The sequence below is a fragment of the Loxodonta africana genome, chromosome 11, assembly GCF_030014295.1.
Source record: "Loxodonta africana isolate mLoxAfr1 chromosome 11, mLoxAfr1.hap2, whole genome shotgun sequence".
In the NCBI taxonomy this organism is placed as follows: domain Eukaryota; kingdom Metazoa; phylum Chordata; class Mammalia; order Proboscidea; family Elephantidae; genus Loxodonta; species Loxodonta africana.
Genome location: NC_087352.1, coordinates 22,120,849 through 22,141,961, shown reverse-complemented (window position 1 = coordinate 22,141,961; position 21,113 = coordinate 22,120,849). Strand labels below are relative to the sequence as shown.

At 41.5% G+C, this 21,113-nt stretch overlaps 1 pseudogene; it reads left to right on the top strand.

Annotated features, from left to right (window-relative positions):
• The first annotated feature begins 16,112 nt into the window (after positions 1 to 16,112).
• Positions 16,113 to 17,294, top strand: LOC100671163 (vomeronasal type-1 receptor 4-like; annotated as a pseudogene).
• Positions 17,295 to 21,113: the final 3,819 nt, after the last annotated feature.

The window sequence follows — 21,113 nt, the reverse complement described above, 5'->3', positions numbered from 1 at the left end:
CCTCCGCTATTTTCTCTGGTTGAAAAATAGTCTAATACTAATGTAAAAAATGAATCATTTCAATTTATAAAATGCCCAAGATCTCATGCCTTACAGATTTCATTTTCCATAAGTGTCTTGTAAGTTAATATCTTTCTGAATTACAGCTATACTTTTACTTAATTAATGAATTAATTGACATGTGTATGAAGTGAAACTAGTAATGATTTTCTACCATCCACTATTTTATCTCATACTGCTTTTTCATGTCCCCTAGGGCATGACGTGAGCTGTTCGGTAATTCCTATGATAGGTGCCAATGTATTTTGTTCCTGACATAGAAGCAAATATGTCATCCTATTGCCATTCAATAAATTCCAAACAGGTTGTGAGGCAGATTCCTATAGTATTCTAATGCAATTACTAAATCTATATGTTATTAAGATTTTTAAAGCATTATCCATAATTGATATCAGCCTATGGAATTAATTTTTATACATCAATGTAAACTTGTTACAACCAACATTGTAAAATAAAATATCACCAATGTAAAATAAAATGACATGGTGTCAACAGAAAACTAAAGAGAGGTCTGGATTATTGGAAGAACACAGCTAACTAGCTTGGTTACTAGGGCATGGTGGCTAAATGCACTGTCTTTGCAACCAACTTAGCCAAGTTCAAGTCCCCACTCTGCACCTAACCAGCATGTGAATTTAGACAAATCACCTAATCTCTCTGTCCATAAGTCCTCTTTATCTGTATAATGAACGTAATAGTAGCCCCTGCCTCGGAGACTTGTGAAGAATAAAGAAGTTACCACATGTACAGTCTACACAGCAGTGACTCCTACGTAACAGGTACTCTTTAAAGGTTATACATCCAACTCTAGAAAACCTTTTTTTTTATTAACTTTTATTGAGCTTCAAGTGAACGTTTACAAATCAAGTCAGTCTGTCACATATAATCTAGAAAACCTTTTAATGAAAGCAAAACTAAGTCAATGTTTCTAGGTGAGAATTAATGGTATAGGTTTTTGGTTTTTGTAAGCAGACTAGCTATAAGGGCTTTCCTATAGCTATACCAGCAGCAATCTTGGCTTTAGAGTGGGGAGACCCTCAAGCTAGTTTGATCCAGCAGGATTTAAACATTCAGTCAGTTGGAAGATATCAACCTTACTGCTTCAAAGCACATGTTAAAGTTTTACTTATTAATTTGTTTATAAAACTGGCACTTTACACACAAATACACATTGTACTGTTAAGGTAAAAGCCTGATTTTACCTAACTTTGTTAGTTCCTACCCCAAATACATACAAAATATTCTATTTACTACTTGATGGGAGCCAATTCAAAATTCACTAGGTGACTAAAAGAAGTTAAAGCTGTGTGGACTAAGCATGTTATTTCTAGCCTTTGTTTTCTCTAATGGATTAGAGTATTTTAAAATCAATTTCATAGTTAACCCTGTGCATGCCTTGGCTTTAGCCAATTGATGCAACATAGAAGAATCTAAGTAGTGCTTTTTATCCTGTAGCCCAACTATGCATGCTGAAGTAGAGTATCCTGAAATAAGAGATCAAAGGAGACTAGTTTGTTAAAGGCTAATCTCTAAGAGAAAGAAGTTTCTAACTTCAATCATTAGAAATTGAGGTGTAATCTGGGCTGACTGGTGAGCTGGCTCTGATATGGGTGCGCAGTAACACCACTTTATTTATCAGATTGTATCTCCCTTAACTTCTCGTTGATGTGACATGGTCCTCAAACAGTCTTCTGAGTGGGATCCAAGATAGTATTGTACATTGATTTTCAAATCAGCCTTGAACAGAATCATCCATCCAAGATCTTGTCCCTATTAAGGGGTAAAGCCAGAGCTAAAATGGGCTCTCCTAAAAGTCAAGTGTATATTCTGATTTTGTTTGTGTGTAAGTAGGTACTGTTGGTTTACTACATTTATATTTACTACATGCCTTTGAAATTAGAAAATGTTTTTTCCATGACTCTTTTTTTTATTATATCTGTAGTTCATACTTTGAAATACATACCCAGTACTATCTTGAAGTTGTAATTGATTAGACCTTGCTCAGTGCAATAACTTCTAACATTTATCTAAATCTGAGTATCACCTTGGTGGTTTCCTAAACTTCTAACAGGAAACTAGTGTTCTGTTCAAATCTTTTTTATTTGAGGAGGAAATACAAACTGTTGTTGTTGTTGTTGTTAGGTGCCATTGAGTCGGTTCTGACTCATAGTGATCCTGTGCACAACAGAACGAGACACTGCCCAGTCCTGCGCCATCCTCACAATCATTGTTATGCTTGAGCTCATTGTTGCAGCCACCATGTCAATCCACCTCGTTGAGGGTCTTTCTCTTTTCCACTGACCCTGTACTCTGCCAAGTATGATGTCCTTCTCCAGGGACTCATCCCTCCTGACAACATGTCCAAAGTATGTAAGACGCAGTCTCACCATCCTTGCCTCTAAGAAGCATTCTGGCCGCACTTCTTCCAAGACAAATTTGTTCATTCTTTTGGCAGTCCATGGTATATTCAATATTCTTCACCAACACCACAATTCAAAGGCATCAACTCTTCTTCGATCTGCCTTGTTCACTGTCCAGCTTTCATATGCATATGATGTGACTGAAAATACCATGGCTTGGGTCAGGCGCACCTTAGTCCTCAGGGTGACATCTTTGCTCTTCAACACTTTGAAGAGGTCCTTTGCAGCAGATTTGCCCAATGCAGTGCGTCTTTTGATTTCTTGACTGCTGCTTCCATGGCTGTTGATTGTGGATCCAAGTAAAATGAAATCCTTGACAACTTCAATCTTTTCTCCGTTTAGCATGCTGTTGCTCATTGGTCCAATTGTGAGGATTTTTGTTTTCTTTATGTTGAGGTGTAATCCATACTTAATAGGGCTGATCGTGAACCACCTACCTTTGTGTTTCCACAAAATAAAAATAAGTCAAGAAAATAATTCATGACATACAGTGTTCAACATTTTTGTCAACTGATCATGTTGATTTTTGGCTGCTTGGCCACTGCCCTGTTGTAGTATTAATTTTCTTTAATATTTACTGTGTAAATAGTCAATTTTTTTTTAATTCCTGTAGCATGGAATCTTTTAAAATTATTGTTACCTAAAGTTCATAAGTCCTCGCACTTGTGCGACCCTAAAATGTAAAAAAGCTTGCCCTTGCATTGTCAGATACACAGAGAGTTTAAAACTAGACTTTAGGGTTTCACTTAAGATGTAATTGGAGGATTAACTTCTACCAACTCAGATTCAGTTTCCTAATCTACTTAAAGAGAAACAATTTAGTTTAAAACATTTCAAAGCCTTAAAATTGAATATTGCATGAATGTTATATGATTAAAATAAAACTTTTTAATCAGTTAAAAAAAAGAAAGAAAGGGAAACAAGCCTCTTTTAAGAACAAATAAAAACACTGACTGGTTTGCCAAACTTCTGCCCCCGGGCAGTTGTTTTTCTCAAGGCTATAAGAACATTAAATGAAGCTCCCACTATGGGAGGGAGGGCCTCATTTTAGAGGATAGAATAGTGAGCCGCCCACAAATCAAGCTATAAGCACATGGAAGACAGCACTGGAAGCATTCGTGCCTGAGTGGGACTCCATCAACATGTACTGTAGCTTAGGACACCAGTAAACATCACCCCTGGACAGGGGACGATCAATTGTGGCATCCAATGGCAGGTCCTGTGGGAATGGGTAGGACTCCTACTGCTGATAAGGCAGGAGAATTCACCAGCCCTGACCTTCAGCTCCTTGTTCTCAGTGGGATGACACTGGAAGAAAAGCAGGTGACAAGGGGACAGACATCAACCTATAGCATAGGGCACACTGGCCACAACAATAATATGGATCTTGCCTCCACTTAGGTAATTAACTCTGCCAAGTGGGACCTCCTTGGGCACAAGGTTTGGTACAACTAGCCAGGGAAAATCCCACAAGCTGCAAAAGTAGCAGCAAAAACAGAAAATAATACTAGTTACATTTTAATAAAAAAGGATGAGTGTCCTCCTTATGTACTTAATACACTTCTTTCTTTCCACTAAAAGCTTAATTGGCCTTTTCTCCTCTGCCTTCCCACTGATTGAAAATGTTAATATTATGGCTGAGTTTGAGATTTTGCAGAAATTTGTCTCCTTGGTCTTGAATGGCAACCAACATGACTGGCTGCCTTAAGTAAAGAAACTGCACTGAAACTTCTTGAGTAACCTTGGATACAAAAGCTCCTCCATTATCGCTTGGAGTAAGGTAGACCAAACCTAGGGATGATTTCATTGAGGAGCGCTTTGCTTGCCTCTGATGCCTTTTCCGTCCGGCAGGGAAGGCTTCTACCCATCTGGTGACGGTGTCTACAAACACTATTGAAACCTCCTGTAGCCGTGGGTATAATTGTGAAGTCTACTTTCGAGTCTTCTCTCGGTCCAATCCCGCGAGCTTGTACCCCAGGCATAGGAGGTAGTGGGCCTGTTTTTGGATTGTCAGTCTTTTATAGATTGGGTGCTTTAATCAGTGGGGCTAGCCAGTGAAACAGCATCCCCCACCCCCCCCCCCCATAATGTGTACTCTCATGAGCTGCCTTTATTATCAGGTGCATCAGGTGTTCTGGTATTTACACCTGTCTTTGGGAATGATACAACCACCCATCTTCTGCTCTGTTATTAAGGTCAAAGCCCCATTCACAAGCTCTGTTTATATCACATTCAGTGCCCCGGGGGTTTTCTGGTCGCTGAAGATTAGAAATTAAAGCAAGGCAAGTGGTGGGGGTTTTTATTCTAGTGACTTGTTTGGCCGCCTGATCCTTTAATTATGTGAGACTCTCCCATCTGGTGCCCAGCGTAGTGTATAACCTCCACCTCTGTTGACCATAGTACATTATTCAAAAAAGGCTTTCTTTCCTCCAGTCCTGCCAGCTGAGGTGCTCTTTGCCATCATGGGCCTGCCAGCGTTTGGGGTGATGTGAGGATGGTGACCATCTCGCCAGGCCCTCAAGCTGTGTGCCACCTCTCCCTGCCTGTGTTGGACAGCTCTCCATCTTGCTAATGAAGCCCATCAAGGGTTGGGAAATCAACCCCTTCAGAATGTTTAAAACCCAAAAGGTTTTTTTTCCACTAGAAATTCAGTGAATTGTCCGCCCACAGTCATTGTAACCTGGGGCTCCTCGTGGGTCTTTTCTCTCTCCACTGCCACTATCTAGTCATCCTGGTAAATGCATTGCAGGATAAAAGCAGGGAGAGTAATCATAAGCCAGGGGCTGTGTGCAGAGGAGCCCCTCAGTCCAAGTCATCGGCTGACAGCTGCAAGAGCTGTGTTATGGGTTTCCTGCCTGGACTGGGTTGGTGGCAAGGGGCACTCTCGTTTACAGTGGCCTCCTTGTTTGCATTAGGCACTCTGTGTTGCCAGGGGGTAAAACCCCCGGTTTTGCTCGGCTTGACTTCTTACAGCCAATAAACAAGAGGCCGAGGTGGGAGATCAGAAAGACGCCTTTATTTCGTTGTGCAAGGAAAGGAGCAATTGAGGCTGCTGCCTCCAACACTGCTCGCAGGCAGCTTGGGGAGGTGGGCTTTTACAGAGAGCAGACAAGGAAATGCAAATTCGTCATTAATATTCAGGATTTACCTTCACGCAGGCATTCAGAGCTTGGGGATGACTATGAACTTTCTTTAGACAAGGGTTTGGTTCCCCAAGATGGAGGAAGGGATGAATCTTTCTTCATTAGGATGTTAAGTCTCCACCCAGAGATGGGTTGAGGCCACCTATGGCCCATTCTGTGGTTATCTTGTCAAGGACAATTTCAGAAGAAAGGGCATCTTATTTTGCTCAGTGTAGGAAGATAAGTCAGAGCAGGTGTCTCTTAGAAGGGTTGGGCTCTGAGGCTGCCTGCCTTATCTGGGGCATAGTTTTAGGAGGCTTTGGGCTGGCCACTGGCCCTTTAGGGGCCCACGAGGACTTACCTTGCACAAGGTCTGCCTGCGTGGCAGGTTTCCTCCCAGACCTACTGCCAGGAGTGCGACCTGTTGTTTCCTTTTTTTCCTTTTATCCGGTCAACAAATTGTGAAGTATTCATTCCTAGACCTCCTCCTAACTTTTGAAGTTTCTGCCTGATGTCAGAGGCACTCTGGCTGATGCTCCAGACTTTAAATCAGTAAACTGCCAATATGCTTCATAGGCCCATTCTAGGAAGCTAGAGGGATTTTCTTTGGGGCTTTGTTGTACATCTTGAACTTTTCTAAGGTTCTTCTGTTTTGGGACCCATTGATATGAACCAACTATCAAAGATTTTTTATAGTGTTCAAGCTGTCCTGCCCCCAGCCAATCATTTGGGTCCCAGTGTGGATCTATGGCAGGTACAGCTTGGGCTGCCAGGAGTCTAATATCGTTCTGAGGGTTGAGGTTATGCAAACTGTCTGCCTTTTGGCATGCCTTTTCTAAGACCATCCTCCATTCCTCTGGAGTTAATATTCCAATGATACAGGTCAGAGGTAGAGAATGGTATATGGACCCAGATAAACCCTTTAGGCTGGCCATTGTGATCCAGTCTGGCAGGCATTTGTCTCAGTGGAAATTGCCCTGAGGAGACTTGGGTGGATCCTTGGCCAAACTACACCCCACTACAGGTATGTGCTGGGGAGACTACTCCCTGGGGAGTTTCTGAGTCATGAGGGGCCTGCAAACAATTCACCAGAGGGGTGGCAGAGAGTTCCGCCAAAGGGGTAGCAGCTGCTGGTAAGGCAGCATGGCAGTGGCTGCAGGCATGGTGGTGGCACCAGGCAGGGAACCAGTCCCACAACCCCAGGTGGATAAGGAGGAGGGGGCACAGGCCACAGGCAGAGATAAATGCAAATCTGGGTGAGCTCAGGTTTTCACCCTAAATCCCTACTGTATCTACTGGTTAAAACAAAAAGCCTGTGTTTCCCCCGGGAAAATCCTAGTTCTTCTTTTAGCATATCCAATCAAGTATTGGCTGGATGCAGAGTTACACTCACTGTTATCTATAATACCCAGCATTCATTTCTATCATACATTTAGGTCTGCTTTACAATACTAGGTAGGAGAAACATTCACTATCCATAGTACTTTCAGATAAATGCATAATCCTAAATACACAATCATTTTTAAAACATTCCATACTTGTCTTCTCAGCACCAGGTGCCCTTGAGTGGATTCCAACTCATACTGACCCTATGTGTGTCGGAGTAGAACTATGCTTCATAGGGTTAATGACTGATTTTTCAGAAATAGATCACCAGGTCTTTGTTCTGAGGCACCTCTAGGTGGATGCAAACCTCTAACCTCTTGGTTACCAGCTGAGCACATTAACCATTTGCATCACCTAGGGATATACCTCACTAAATTGTACTTAAATAAAACCTGTTACATAATTACAAATACACTCAATGGAATTCGATGATATAGAAATAGGATTGTTACCTGTAAAAATGGCATGGGGCTGGCATCTGGCCTCCTCTAACTTCACCAGGGGGAAGGAGAATCAAGATCAACAGCCCAGAGCTGATTCCTATGAGATCAGACATCCCTCCTGTCCATCATCTTTACCAGTTCTGACACCAACCGTCTCTCCCACAGTACTCTCTGCTTCTCTGCTGAGTTCGATAATTCATTGCAATGGCCACACAAAACTCACAGACAATACTCATGGTTATGGGGTTTATTAGGGAATTAACAGGTTACAGTTCAGGTTCAGGAACACTCAGTATACAGTTGTTCCATCAGGACAGCCTCTTCTCAGCTGTGCCTGCAGGCACGCCTCTCTCTGGCCCTTCGCTGCTGCCCTGCTCGGACAAGTGTTACAAAGTTCTTTTTGCTCTGCCGCTAAGTACCCAGAGGCACCCCACTCCGCTAGCAAGCCTCCTGCCCAAAGGCACTCAGCTTTCTTGCTCTGTGGGCCCGGAAGCCCACTGTGCTGTCTCCTGCCGGTCTCTCCTGCCAGTCTCTCCTGCTGGTCCCTCCTACTGCTGTTTCTCTGCTACCACTTCCCGCCATCTTCAGTGTAACAACTCTCTCACTGTCTCTCTCAGTCTCCTGATTCCAGGAGCTTCTCAGCCCAGGAACCCTGGGTCCAAAGGACGCACTCTGCTCTTGGCCCTTCTTCCTTAGTGTTATTGAGATCCTCTCTCCCTGCCTCTGGGATGGCTCATTCTAAGCCTAGCAAAATGGTAAAACTGACCAACCTCCTTGATGGGCCACAATTACCTTATTTGCACAATCCACCCAATCACTTGAATGGGAGTTACAAGACCATGGTGATAAAAGCCACACAAAAGCAATCCATTGCACTGTATTACCATTATCCACAATAAACGTAAACAGGCTCTTCTTTAACATTTACATATCTTATTCCACTGAATTTAAGGTACTGTTATTTATGACATATTTACTTTATGTACCACCTGTTGATCAGAGTCCAGTGACGAAAATAGTCCACTTTGGATGTTAATGTTGAGGCAACACAGAGATGATTGCCAACTGAAAGTTGCTCTCACCCTCAGTGCTGGAGGGCCAGTGAGGAAGTAGACGTATCAGAGCTCAGCATCCAGGTTTACCAGCAGGAGCGGAGAGGCCACCTGAGCACAGCAGAAGAGGGACAGTCATCCTGGCCTCTTCTTTCCCTTCTAGTCCCTGCCAGTCTTCTTATGTTTAAACCTGCCCAAACATCACTAGGCTGGGGAGTCTGTGAAACAGCCAACCCTGTGTGCACTGTATAGTCCCTGGGTCGTGCAAATTGTTAACATGCTCATCTGCCAAATGAAACATTAGAGGTTCGAATTCACCCAGAGGCACCTCGGAAGAAAGGACTGCTTATCTACTTCCAAAATTTTAGCCATGGAATACTCTGACACACATGGGGTCATCATGAGTCAGAATCAACAGCAACTGGTGTCTATAGTAGAGCTGGTGACAGGCAGGCAATGGGTCTGAAGGCTCGCAGGCAAACGATTGGCAGAGCTTCTAAGAAGAAAAACTGCTGCCATTTAAACCCTCCGGGTAGGCAAGATGACAGAATCTAAAATCAGCCCATCTGTGTTCTCTCTCCAGTACGGCACACATCGTCCCGTGGCAGAGGGTCACACGTTCTCTGTCTTGGCAATTCCTGAGTCTACACTTACTTCCCATTACTCTGCAGTCACAGGCTGCTTCAGGTGGCTCTTTGTTCTTTAGATTTCTCAGGGAGGGTAAGACAGTCAGGGGAAGCACATTCAACTCTCTACCTGGCTCCTTCAAGTCTCCCCTTCCTGGTTTGTCGTGAAGCAGGTATTGGCAGTCACAGCACCCAGACATCTAGTCCAGAAACTCCCTAAACCTCCTCTGGCCTTCTTCCCGGGCCTTTACAAGCACTTGGAGTGGTTGGTGGAAGTTGGCATAGTCCCATAGCTGAGTCGTGACCATCTCCTTAGGAATTCTACCCAGGTCTCAGTGCCTCGGTGGCACAGTTGAGTGCTCAGCTACTCACTGAAAGTTTGGTGGTTCAAATCCACCCAGAGGCACATTTATGTTAATGGTGTAACTCAAATAAATGCCCTGCTGACTCTTCCTTCGTTGCATGTCTGAATTGCATTCTTTGCTCCAGGTGGTTATGAATTGATCAGTCACCTCCCAGTGTTTTCCAGTCAATGCCTGCACTTATCCACCCTGAGTGACTTCCTAGATAGGCAAAACAGAGACAAGCACCTTGCCTCAGTCCTTCAGATAGCCACCAGACAGCCACTAGAACAGAAGGACTCAACACTTTGTGAATAACGACTCCTCTGCTCTGCTCCCTTAATGGAGTCCCAAGGTGGCGCCAACTATTAGCTGAAAAGTTAGCAGTTTGAACCTAATCTGCTCTTTTCTTATTTCAAAAGTGATTGACTTAAGACACACCCTACACTGATATGGCCTCATTAATATGAGGAAGAAAACCCTATTTTCCAAATAGAATTACATCCCCAGGTATGTTGTTGGTTGCCTTCAAGTACATTTCCGACTCGTAGCCACCCCGTGTGTGACAGAGTAGAATTGCCTCGTGGAGTTTTCTTGGCTGTAACCTTTATGGAAGCAGATTGCCAGGTCTTTCTCCTGCAGAGCCTCTGAAACTGCCCACCTTTTGGATAGCAACTAAACACTTAACTGTTGTGTCACCAGGGCTCCTTTTTCCATAGGTTTAGAGGTCAGGACATACAACACATATTTCTGGGGGACACAATTCAATCCATAACACTGCCCTTTCACCCTGAGCCCTTTAACTTACTCATACCCACTATCTTCTCAGATCTTTTCATCTCCCTGCTCCTACTTTGCCTACCGGTGATGATTATCCCACCCAGAGTCTGCATCTCTCCTCCCCAACCATCTTTGCCAAAGGCCACTAATTACACCCGGACATGTATGCTCCACTTGTCCCCTTCCCCCCTTATACTCTTCAGCCTTTGTTAAAAGAAAATTCTGACAAAGTTAAAATTAAATTCAGAGTTTATCTGGTTTCACAGGAGGCCTGGTGGTGCAGTGGTTAAACACTGGACTGCTAAACGGAAGGTCATAGGTTCCAACCCACCAGCCACTCCACCATAGAAACCATAAATATTTACAGCCTTGGAAGCCCTATATGACAGTTACATTCTGTCCTACAGGGTCACTATGAGCTGGAATTGACTTGATGGCAATGGGTTTCTGGGTTTTATTTGGTTTTAGAAAGATTCATGGATTAGGTAGCATGGTCCCAGTGAAACCAGGAAGTGCTGCCCCAACAAAGAAAAGGTGGGAGTTTATATAGAAAGCAAATGGCAGAGACAAAGGCAAAACAGCATTTTTCATACACTTTGAACATAATTTTTATCATACCCTCAGGTCATGCAGAGAGTAAGATGTACAGAATGCTTAAAAATTTAAACTTCTCTAAGCTAAAACATAGAAACCCCTGGGCAGCCAAATGGTTAAGCTGTAAGTCAAAATCCACTCAAGAGCAGCTAGCAGCAACGAAAGCTAAAACAGCTAGCAAGTAGGCAAAGTAAAATATGTGTGTAAGCAGGAATGTTTGTGTACCCCAATGAGTTCAAAGGATAGAAGCATTTCAAAGAGAGAGAAAGAATCTACCCAGGACCCCTGGCTCTGGCTCTATCAAGTCTGGAGGGAAAAGTACAGATTTAACATCCCTCAAAGCAGAAGTTTGGTGGTTGGAGCCCACCTAGCAGTTCTGTGGGAGAAAGACCTGGCAATTTCCTCCTGCTCTTTAATCACCTTCACCTGTTACCCTACCATTCATATTAGCCCCTTCGTTCCCATGACCCCTCGAGCCCCTCATGCATTTAGCACCCAATTTCTCCAGTATCCTTAACTTCCTGGCACACTTTGCCCTTTGTAGGGTCCACATGTGTAGGAATAGACTCAACAACAACTAATAACAACAACCTTTAAATCCCACATGCACTGTAACCACTCAGTGAGTTTAACCCCTTTATGCCTTTTAACCTTCTGTCCTCTCTCTCCCACTGTACTCTGTAACCCAATATGCCCCTAGGCTCTCTGTTGTTGATGTTGTTATTTGCCTATGACTGGATTCCAACTCATGGCGATCCCATGTGTGCAAAGTAGAACTTCTCCATAGGGTTCTCAAGGCCATGACCTTTCTGAAGCAGACTTCTCAGATTTTCTTCTGAGGTGCTTCTGGGTGAGTGTCATGGATTGAATTGTGTCTCCCAAAAATATCTGTCAACTTGGCTAGGTCATAATTCTCTTTTACGATTGTATGATTGTCTCCCATTTTATCTTCAGATGTGATTTCCCTGTGTGTTGTAAATCCTATCACCATGATGTAATAAAATGGATTAGTGACAGTTATACTGATGTTTAAAAGATTGGATAGTGTCTTAAGCCAATCTCTTTTGAGATATAAAAGAAAGAATGAGCAGAGAGACAGGGAGACCTCATAGCACCAAGAAAGCAGTGCCCAGAGCACAGTGGGCCCTTTGGACCTGAGATTTCTGCCCTGAGATGGTCCCAGACCAAGGAAAGACTGATGCATCACAAGGACCTTCCTCTAGAGCCGAGACAGAAAGCCTTCCCCTGGAGCTGATGCCCTGAATTTAGACTTATAGCCTACTTGACTGTGAGAGAATAAATTTTCTTTGTTAAAGCCATCCACTTGTGGTATTGCTGTTAGCGCACTAGATGACTAAGACAGTGTGTTCCAACTGCCAACCTTTTAGCGAGTAGTCAAGCACTTAACCATTTGCACCAACCAGCCAGGCTGTCCGCACTTACCCTATATCCCCTTTCCCTGTGTTCTCATTTTCATCCTACTCTATCACACACCCACACACTGCCACTCCCCAAACACTACAACTTTTCCACTACACACCTTGACCTAAAGTGGCAATGTTCACAGCACCTTTTAAATGGTGTGCTCTGTAAGGAATGTCCTTGTGGTTTGTTGCAGGGTTGGGAGGGGAATAAAGGATGGAAAGCCCCCTTCCCCACCTTTTCAGGCATCCAGAGATCTGTAGAAATCATTATTTTTTTAGTAAGAGAACACCTTATTGAGATACATGTACACGTGATAATTGTCTGGGTATGATTTTATAAATGTAAGTGGGCCTGTGTGAGCTTGTGTGTGTGTCATAGTGAGTGTGATGGTTAATTTTATGTGTCAACTTGGCTAGGCTATGGTTCCCAGTGGTTTTGCCAAACACTAAATTATTTGCTGCTACATATTGTAATGTAATGTAATGACCTTCCATATGTATAAAAAAAAAATATGTATGTAATGTATTAATTATCATTCAGTCAGTTCAAAGGGGGAGTTCCTTAGGGAGTAGTCTGCCTTCAGACTAAAAAGTAGATATTTTGGCTCTAATGCCTGAATTGGAAATTAAGAAGCACTGGATAGTGGACCTGGATCTAAAGTGGAATTGTTTGTAGGAAAAACCAAAGGGTTAATTTGAACTCATATTTTATATTTCTTAATTAACTACAAAATCAACAGCTGTTCATTACTAAAATTTCAGTAAAAAAAAAAAAGTGTGTGGAGGACTGTGTAACCATTCAATGTTTTTGAATTGAATAAGTAGCCCTGGCTTATCTGATAGTTAAAGGAATGGTGCGTTAAACCATCTGATTCTTGTGCTTTTGTTTATGAGGGTCTCTTCTATAAACTTCCCTCTTTCTGTGGATATTGTTCTGTTTAGACTTCCTATCACTATGGGGAGAGATCAAAACCAGTAAAGGATGTTTTGCTACAGAACTTCCATATCATCTAGATTTCCACATCCAAAAAATCTATGGAATTTCAGTTCACGGAGTTGTGCAAATAAGTCCAAGGATTTCTAATGGAAGTTATTGTTATCATGTTCTTCTTCCTTTTGGTTACATGTCTTTGAAAATGCTTCTCAGGTAGTTTGTCTGATTCCATTTCTCTGTTCAAAGCTAAATGATGATGCAGCTCAGTGGTCAGAAAATATGAAAACTTCTCAGAGGAGCAGAGAATCCAGTGAGAAGCATGCTTTGCTGCTAGTCCCTCAAATGTCAGACCTCAACATTTCCTGCTTCCTCCATGTGAGACCCTGTCTGCCTCCAGGGATCATTGAAAAGAAGTCTCTTCCAAACACTTAAATGGTCTCCGTGGAGATGCTAACTAGAAATTTATAATTGTTTTTGGTAATTAGCAATTATGAAAAGGCTTTTCAAAATTATTCTCAGCTCCCCAAGTCTACCATCTCATTTCTGCTACAGGTGAAATGATAATTGCACTTCTGTGGGGAGATGAACTCACAAAATCACAAACTCTTATCTTAGGGTCTGGTTGCCTCCCTCCCACTCAGCCACTAGCCATCATGACCCTTACAAGAGGTTCATCATATTGGCAACAGGAAGGAGTTGGGTGATTACCTTCTAATTCCATCTGAGAGGCAGTATATAAGGAAAGAGGTGTATCAAGAGTCAGGGTAAGTATCATATCAGAAAAAGGAATTTTTCTTGGTTTGTATCTGGTCTGGGGCCAAAGATACACAGGAAAGAGGAATAATTCTTGAGGCATGAGCTGAGCTAGAAAAGAGAGTTGAGGATCCTAGACCTTACACCAATCTCTGATAGTGCCTAATGTAAATTAGCATAATTCTCAACCACAGTCATTGTTAGTGTTAATCCAAGTGTTGATAAAACCATATTTTTAAGGTGTTTAAGGGCTATAGTTCTGAAATCAGTCTGTTGTTCAGTCTCTTTTACAGGAATCATAGACAAAATTTTCATGATTACTGAAAGTGTGCCTATAATATATTTATGCTAATAATAAAGAGTAGGATGAATTTATTGGAATCATCTAATCCTGTGCACAAGCAGTGTATCCAAATGGCAATAGTTGGAATAGAAATGTTTTCTCTAATTCAGGATGTATGACATGCTTAATGGAGACATTAATCGTGTCTCTACTGAAAACATCCAGGGTCTTTTGATTATGACAAGACTGTTTGCTCTCCCAAAGTTAGGAAAGCAGCATTTAAAGAAAAAGTACTTTGTAATTGTTAGTTTCAGACAGCAGCTGTCAGGCTCAAATGTATCCTGTGATATTTTCTCTGGTTTAAAAATATTCTAAAATCAATCCAAAAAATCTATGGAATTTCAATTCATAGAAAGCACAAGATTTCACATCTTACAGATTCTATTTTTCATTGTGTCTTAAATGTTGATATCTTTCAAAAGCTCATCTCATTGCTAAGTTTTATTTAACTCAGATATTAATAGATAAGTGTCTTAGTCATCTAGTGCTGCTGTAACAGAAATATCACAATCGGATGGCTTTAACGAAGAGAAATTTATTTTCTCACAGTCTAGTAGACTAGGAGTCCAGATTCAGGGTGTCAGCTCCAAGTGCAGTCTTGCTCTTCTGTGGGCTCTGGAGGAAGGTCTTTCTTGTCAGTCTTCCCCTGGACTGGGAGCTTCTCTGCACAGGAACCCTGGGTCTAAATGGCATGCTCTGCTCCCGATGCTTCTTTCTTGGTGGTATGAGGTCCCCAACTCTCTGCTTGCTTCTCTTGCCTTTTATCTCTTATAAGATAAAAGGTAGTGCAGGCCACACCCCAGGGAAACTCCCTTCACATTGGATCACTGATGTGACCTTAGTAAGGGTGTTACAATCCCACCCTATCCTCTTTAACATAAAATTACAATCACAAAATACAGGATAACCACACAACACTGGGAATCATGGCCCAGCCAAATTGATACACACATTTCTTGGGGGACATAATTCAGTCCATGACAATAAGTATATTATCTGAAATTAGTAATAATTTAGTTTCTACTCTACACGATTTTATCACTCAGTACTGTTTCCTGTCCTATAATTTATGGCATGACATGAGGTTGTCCAGTAATTCCTGTGATAGGTGCCATTGTACTTTTGCTTCTGGCATAAAAGTAAATGTGTCTCTCTGTTGTCATCCTAAGGAGCCATTCTTACATTCATTAAGTTGAATTTATTTATGGAGTAGGTTCCTGTAGTATTATTTAATAAGTGCATTTATATTTATTAAAATATCTGAAACTGTATTCATAACTGATATTAGCATGTTGAGTAAATCTTTACATATAATTGAAAACCTATCACAACCAAAATTATGAAATAAAATATCACTCATACAAATGAAAATGATAGGGTGTGAAAACATCTTGATTATGTGGGTTATTTGAAGAACACAGCTAGCTAGACTGTTAGTAAATCATGGTAGTAAAGAGCACTATCTTTGTAACTACCCCAATCAAGTTCAAATCCCCAAAATTCCTCTAACCAGTATGTGAATTTAGACAAGTCACCTAACCCCTCTGTGCCTGTTTTCCTTATCTTTGTAATGAAAATAATAGTAGTGTCTCTCTCTTAGATTTGTGAAGAATAAAGAAGTTATCACATGTACAGTCTTCATAGCAGTGATTCATACGTAACGACTACTCTTTAAAGGTTATGCATTCTACTCTTGTAAACCTATTTTTTTTAATATTACTTTACTGGGTTCCCATTCAACAATTTCTACACACGTTGTTCAGTGTCTTGCAAATGTCTTAGTGAAAGAAAAGCACTAAGGAAGTGTTTCAAAGTAGGAATTAATGATGGGTAGAGAATATTTAGAGAATATTGTTTAGAGAATATTGGATTTCCATTGACATGATTCATGTGGCCCATGTATTATCTTCCCATGCAGGACCTTCTGGCTCTGAAGACAACTATCAGTCATTGGGCACTGAGAGAATGTCCTCTAGGAATTTGACAGTAGCAATGATCTTCTTATCACAGACTACATTGGGATTCATGGGAAGTTTCTTTCTCCTTTACTGTTATATATTTCTCCACTTCACTGGGTGCAGATTAAGGTCCAGAGACTTGATTCTCAGGCACCTGACTATAGCCAACTCTTTGGTCATCCTTTCTAAAGGAATTCCCCAGACCATGGCTGCCTTTGAATTGAAAGATTTCCTCAATGATTTTGGATGCAAACTTCTTTTCTATCTTCACAGAGTGGCCAGGGGTGTGTCCATTGGCACCACCTGCCACTTGAGTTTCTTCCAGGCCATCACCATCGGTCCCAGGAACTCCAGGAGGGCAGAGCTTAAGGTGAAAACTTCCAAGTACACAGACTTCTCCATATTCCTGTGCTGGATCGTCCATACACTGATTAATATTGTTATTCCTATGTATGTGACTGGTGAATGGAACAACAAAAACATCACAAAGAAAAAAGATTTTGTATACTGTTATTCTGTACTTAATGAAAAAAATCACAGAATCACTCTATGCAGCATTGCTATCATTCCCTGATGTTGTGTGTTTGGGACTCATGACCTGGGCCAGCGCCTCCATGGTTTTCATTCTGTACAGACACAAGCAGCGGGTCCAACACATTCATGGGAACAACATCTCCCCCAGATCCTCCCCTGAGTCCAGAGCCATCCAAACCATCCTTGTTCTGGTGAGCACCTTTGTATCTCTTTACACCCTCTCTTCCATCTTTCAAGTTTGTTTAACTCTTTTCAGTAATCCTAGTTGGTGGCTGGTGAATATCTCTACACTATTCACTGCATATTTCCCAACTCTTAGTCCCTTTGTTCTCATGAGCTATGATTCTAGTGTCTTCAGACTCTGCTTTGCCTGAATTAGTTAGACAAAATCCCTCAGTTTTATCAGAAATATATAAATTGTACATTTATGCTCCATAATCAGTTTTTTGTGAACTCATCCTCCACAGGGAAAACCTGGTGTCATAGTGGTTAAGAGCTACGGCTCCTAACAAAAAGGTCTGCAATTGGGATCCACCAGGCCCTCCTTGGAAACCCTATGGGGCAGTTCCACTCTGTCCTGTACGGTCACTATGAGTCGGAATCGACCCAAAAGCAATGGGTTTAGTTTTGGGTTATCCTCCACAGAATAATAAGCACGATTATGAAACATGACATTATAAGAGTGGTATGTACACAGACATACATACATTTGCATATACATAAATGTGTATATGTATACATGTATAAATATATACACATACATATGAATATGTATACTGTATTTTTATGCAAATAACAAGTGCTTTCTTCATTTGTTTGCTGGCCATGCCCTCTCCATGGGAGGAATTTTCCTAAGCGTGCTATGCTATTTTTTTTTAAAAATATGTGGAAAAGAATTGTCACGTTGGTACTTGTGGGAGTGCCTCCTGGCGGGAGGGCGCAGTTGGCAAACAAACGCAGAAGGTGAGCACTGTTTGCATAAAACATGGTATATGTTTATAAGTGTGTTTGTAAGTGTGGGTGTGTACATATGCATGTGTGTGTGCAAGTGTGTATACTGTTAATAATTTTTATGGAAGCAAGAGTTAAAATGGCTTGCCTGGACCAAGAGACAAACAAAAATTACTCATAAAGTCATTTATAGGAGCCTGGGTAGTGCAATTTGCTGATAACCCAAAGGTTGGCAGATCGAACCCACCCAGCTGCTCCATGGAAGAAAGGCCTGGTGAACTGCTTCCATAAATATTACTGCCAAGAAAACCCTACGGAGGAGTTCTACTCTGCAACCCAGGAATGGTGTCACCATGAGTTGGAGGCAATGCCAGCTAACAACAACTAGGCCATTTACAAGAAACAGCAACTCTATGCAGAATCAAAACTTAGGCAAGTTTTCCTTATCAGCATGAGTTACCATGAGTTAGCAATACTCATCAGCATGAGTTAGCAACACTCATCCAAACAAGATACACCAGCTTAGCATTCAGTGACCAACTTTTCCAAAACAAAACGAAAGTTAAGTATGCTTAACCTATCAAAGCAAAGAGAAGGATACTTACTCATCTAAGCTTTAAAAAAGGGCATTGTAAGTGTAAACTTCAACCCCTCACCATTCTCAGTTTGGGGTACTCCTTATTCACAAACAGTTTTTTTGCTCAATAAGCCCTGTTAACTCTAATGGACTTGATAAATTTTTTCTTTCAAAAAATACGTATATATATAGTCAATCAGATTTATGTTTCTTTTCTATCAGGTAATAATATTGGATAATATTATACATTGTTGTTGTTGTTGTTACATGCCATCGAGTAGGTTCCGACTCATAGCAACCCTATGCACAACAGAACGAAACACTGCTCAGTCCTGAGCCATCCTTACAATCCTTGTTATGCTTGAGCTCATTGTTGCAGCCACTGTGTCAATCCGCCTCGTTGAAGGTCTTCCTCTTTTCTGCTGACCCTGTACTTCGACAAGCATGATGTCCTTCTCCAGGGACTCATCCCTCCTGACAACATGTCCAAAGTATGTAAGACGCAGTCTCGCCATCCTTGCCTCTTAAGGAGCATTCTGGCTGTACTTCTAAGACAGATTTTTTCGTTCTTTTGGCAGTCCACAGTATATTCAATATTCTTCACCAACACCACAATTCTAAGGTGTCAATTCTTCGGTCTTCCTTATTCATTGTCCAGCTTTCATATGCATATGATGCGATTGAAAATACCATGGCTTGGGTCAGGCGCACCTTACTCTTCAAGGTGACATCTTTGCTCTTCAACACTTTGAAGAGGCCCTTTGCAGCAGATTTACCCAACGCAATGTGTCTTTTGATGTCTTGACTGCTGCTTCCGTGGGTGTTGATTGTGGATCCAAGTAAAATGAAATCCTTTACAACTTCAACATTTTCTCCATTTATCATGATGTTACTCATTGGTCCAGTTCTGAGGATTTTTGTTTTCTTTATGTTGAGGTGTAATCCATACTGAAGGCTGTGGTCTTTGATCTTCCTTAGTTAAGTGCTTCAAGTCCTCTTCACTTTCAGCAAGCAAGGTTGTGCGTCTGCATAACGCAGGTCATTAATGAGTCTTCCTCCAATCCTGATGCCCCGTTCTTCTTCATATAGTCCAGCTTCTCGTATTATTTGTTCAGCATACAGATTGAATAGGTATGGTCAAAGAATAGAACCCTGACACACACCTTTCCTGACTTTAAACCAATCAGTATTCCCTTGTTCTGTCGGAACAACTGCCTCTTCATCTATGTAAAGGTTCCTCATGAGCACAATTAAGTGTTCTGGAATTCCCATCCTTTGCAATGTTATCCATAGTTTATTATGATCCACACAGTCAAATGCCTTGCATAGTCAATAAAACACAGGGAAACATCCTTCTGGTATTTTCTGCTTTCAGCCAGGATCCATCTGACATCAGAAATGATATCTCTGGTTCCACGTCCTCTTCTGAAACTGGTCTGAATTTCTGGCAGTTCCCTGTCAATATACTGCTGCAGCCAGTTTTGAATGGTCTTCAGCAAAATTTTGCTTGTGTGTGATATTAATGATATTGTTCTATAATTTCCACATTCAGTTGGATCACCTTTCTTGGAAATAGGCATAAATATGGACCTCTTCCAGTCAGTTGGCCAGGAAGCTGTCTTCCATATTTCTTGGCACAGACGAGTGAGCACCTCCACCGTTGCATCTATTTGTTGAAACATCTCAATTAATATTCCATTAGTTCCTGGAGTCTTGTTTTTTGCCAATGCCTTCAGAGCAGCTTGGACTTCTTCCTTCAGTACCACCAGTTCCTCATCATATGCCACCTCTTGAAGAAACATTAAAACACTTCTAATTCCAACAAGTACACAGTGCTTTAACCTTAATTTCTATTTTATCTAATATTTATATCACCATGCTAGTTGATGAATTGGTTAAAATTACATGAAAGATGTAGCATTCTGCTTCCATAAAGATTTACAGCCTTGGAAATCCTATGGGGCAGTTCTCCTCTGTCCTAGGGTTACTATGAGTCAGAATCCACTCGACGGCAGTGAGTTTGGTTTGGTTTCTGGTATATATTTGCTTATTTTATGTAAGTTAGATCATACGGTATTTGTCCTTTTGGGACTGATTTATTTCACTCAGCATGATGTTTTCAAGCTTCATCCATGTTGTGGCATGCGTCAGGACTTCTTTCTCTTTCCAGCTGTGTAATATTCCATTGCATGTATTTACCACATTTTGTTTATCCATTCATCTGTTGATTGACATTTTGGTTGTTTCCTCCTTTTGCCTATTTTTAAAAGTACTACAATAAACATTGGTGTACAGGTTTCTGCTTGCATTCTTTCATTTTTTATAGGTATTTATCTAGGATGGGTATTGCTGGGTGATATGGTAGTTCTACATTCAACTTTTTGAGGAACTGCCAAATTGTTTTCCACAATAACTGTACCATTTTACATTCCCACAAGCAATGGGTGAAGGTTCCAGTTTCTTTTGGGGGAAACTTAATGCTTTTCTTTGTCCCCTGAAGCAAAGTCACTGGCTCTATGGAGTCTGCCACAGAGTGTCCACTAAATGCCTGGCTGTGTCTCATGAATGGTTCAATTAAGCTGAAGCCTATAATATACAGTAGGCTGGTGTGACTACTTTGCCTCATTGTCCTGCAGAACTGAAAGCAGAGATGGTTCCTACACTCAGTGGTAAGAACTTGGGGCTTGGGGTCCTTTTCCATGTTCTAGCTGTTTCATCTGCCATTTTTAATCAGACAATCCTATGGTCTACTATGCCAGGAATGACAAATTGAAGAAGGATGGTGTAGCATTCGTCATCAAAAAGAACATTTCAA